At 36.6% G+C, this 3,210-nt stretch overlaps 1 pseudogene; it reads right to left on the bottom strand.

Moving 5' to 3' along the window:
- Positions 1 to 1,744: 1,744 nt before the first annotated feature.
- Positions 1,745 to 2,897, bottom strand: LOC119506858 (annotated as a pseudogene).
- Positions 2,898 to 3,210: the final 313 nt, after the last annotated feature.

Here is a 3,210-nt window from a genome sequence, read left to right as displayed (position 1 = left end):
GGTTGGGGGAATCTACCTGGATCCTCCTTAATCAAGGGATGGGCATTAACAAAACTAAGTCAGTCAAACTCTCTATCTCTGATATTTGAGTCCTGGACACAGTGATGGAAAGACAGAAACTAATTGGGACTGATCTGTCCCATCTGGAAGAATATGCCTATTAGTTTGTGCCCTCATTCATGTCCTTTGCAAACCTTGGATTCAAAGCTTTACCTGTCATTCTGTGAGCTACTCCATTAGCTTCCAACAAATTCATTTTTTGCTTAAGTTAGCTGGAATCAGTTACCGTTACTTGTAATCTGTGACCCCAATGAATCAAACCCTCACCTACTTCCTTCCTATTTTACTTCCTTTCCTTTTTTCTTTCTCTTTCAGCCTTATTTCTTCCTCTGTTTCTATTCTCTTGTTTTTCTTTATTTTTATTGGAGGCTTTTAAGGATGAATGAAGAATGAAAAAAGCTAATACAAAAATAGAAAAATGAAAATATTTTGAAAGTGTTTAATCATAACTGTGTTATTTTTCTTTTCAATTTAAAATTGAGGCTTCCTTGACCATAAAATTGTATACAGTTCCAAGTCTTAGCTGAGTACATAAAAATATTATAAATAGCAAAAATAATAAGCAAAGCAACTCAATACCTTCCAAAACTATGTAGTGCCCCCAACAATTTTACAGTTTTGATCCATTAAAACACATTTATGGCTTGTATAAAGTAATTAGATGATTTGATCCATGCAGTATTTGGATCTGCTGCCAAATCTATGTCTTACTGAAGCAATTAACGAAGTTATTTTTGAAAATAAGCATTTACAGTCTTCTCTACAGCACGCTGCAAGAATTTAAATTCTGATGTCCAGTCTTAGGCTGTATTTAAAGGTAAATTTAAATATTTAACACAGTAATAGGGGAGCCACAGCTACAGTTTACTTGAAAATGAAGTGAGTCCTTTCAGTGAGTCATTTATATCTTATGATTGCATGCATGGTCAACAGAAGTTTGTGTTTTGTCCTCCGTTCTCTTCTCAAGATCTCCAACAGCTGTTGTTTCACTTAAACTGTAAACTCCATCTTCCTGTTTTACCTTAAGTATTTTTCCCAAACTGCCTTAGACATAATGGCAATTCAACAGTCTGAAAAGCTTTTGTACATCACAGAGGTTACCATTGTTAGTAATAGCTGTTAGTTAATATTAAGAATCAAAGCTGGGTCTACTAATGTCAGCACAGTTAATTCAGGAAGGTTTCCAAACATAAACTACTTAAAAAATGAGTCTAGCTTAGAAATCATATTTTCTAGAAAGGAATAAAATGATTTTCTTTTCTGAGGACAATGTGGCAGATTAATATAGCAGAATTTATCAAAATTGATAAAATTCCCCTTTTATGTTAGCAGGCCTAATTTGTCTCCATACTCATCATAAGAGTTAACAAGTGCATAGATTTTATTGCAGGTTTTTTTTTTTAATTAGCATAGTATTTATTTCCTCTGTAATCATTTCAATATCTGATACATTTATTGGTCATGTTCTAAATATTTTGGGCTCAGATTTTATGAAGTATCAAAAAGTAGTAAAAATATTTGCAGATTTGGAAATGGGATGTATGATTTTTTTTTAATATTTGAGTTTATTCTTCGTTTAACTTTTAAAACACTACTATCATTGAATATTAAAACAAAAGCAATAACAAGTAGCACACATATTATGATTATAGTCCTTCACCTACTAACCACAGCATATAAAATGTCAGTAGTGAGTGTTATTCACTGGCCCCCCACTAAGAGTTTTGACATTGACACCACCTCTGGGTGATCATCATCCTCACATGCTTCTCCGTGGTAATGGTGCCACCTTTCCTGATATGAATCAAAGTCCATCGGTTCTACCTGAACCATTTCATCAGTTTCTTCTACTTGTTTCCTCTCAGGTGGGAGTTTTTCCAGCAAAGATAGTTTATCAGGAGAGAAAAATTGGCATGACTTCATTTAGCACACACTTGATATATCCATGCTTGACAATCTGACCTGGATGAGAAGTGATGACTATGGTTAGGTTGTCAGGAGTTGGATATTGGTTTTGGAAGCCACACAATGCTTCAACCAGCTGTATGTCCACACACATGAGAAGGACTTCTGCTCCTTGAGTAAAACCAGCATGATCCGTCTGATCTAAAACAATGACAATATCTCCTGGCCCCAGGCCTGGTTCGTAGTCTCCTTCACTGTGGAGTATTATCTTTTGGCCATCTTTCATGCCTTTGTCAATATGAACTTCTAGAATCTCTTCCTCTCTTGAACTATCTTTCTTCCACTGCAACTGTTACATCTATCTTTAGGACTGATCTGTTCCCCATGGCCCTGGCACTCCATGCATACAAACTGAACTTGCTGAACCATTCCAGGTCCTACTTGATGAATTCTTATTTGCATTCTAGTAACTTGGCAATTCAGACAGCACTCTACTGCTCCTTTCTTACCACCTTGGCCTTCACATTTGTTGTAAATCACATTCTTTGTCAGAATTAGTTCTCTTGTTGCACTTTTAAATAAATCTTCTAAGGTTCCTGAGAGCTGATGTACAATATTCTTCTCTCTCTTTTCTCTCTGCACATTCTACCACCTCCAAAAAACATACCAAAGATGTCCATGGGGGAGCCAAAACCTCCACCTTCTCCATCCTTTTTGATGGCCTGTTCTCTTCCTTTGTCATATAATTCTCTCTTCTTTTCATCAGAGAGCACTTCATAAGCTTTAGAAATTTGTTTAAACTTCTCGCCTTCATTTGGATTCTTATCATGGTGGGTTTTCAAGGATAGTTTCCTGTAAGACTTTTTCAACTTTTCCTGGATGGCATTGGGTTTGAGCCCTAAAACATCATAGTAAGTGGTTTCTTTTATCATTTTCTACAGCCAGTGAGCAGGCTGAGGCTGGCGAGGAGGAGTGAGAAGGAGCATGTAGCTGTGTGCAGCTGGGACAGCTGCCACTCCTCAGCCTCGCCCTGAGCATGCGGCAAGTTCCCAGGATGTATAATATTGATGCAAGCTTGTACATAAGATCATGTACTTCCGTATACATAAAACTTCTCCTTTTATGACAGAGGCATCCATTACATTGGGAAGCATTGCAAGTATTATAGCAGAGAGACAAGAAAAAGTCAGGACTTATCACTTGAGTTTTAAAATAGTGATTGGAAACTAAAAGCAAGACCAACGA

Source organism: Choloepus didactylus, chromosome 12 (assembly GCF_015220235.1).
Source record: "Choloepus didactylus isolate mChoDid1 chromosome 12, mChoDid1.pri, whole genome shotgun sequence".
Lineage (NCBI taxonomy): Eukaryota > Metazoa > Chordata > Mammalia > Pilosa > Megalonychidae > Choloepus > Choloepus didactylus.
The sequence above is the reverse complement of the archived record's forward strand: the minus strand, read 5'-3'. Positions and strand labels throughout refer to the sequence as shown.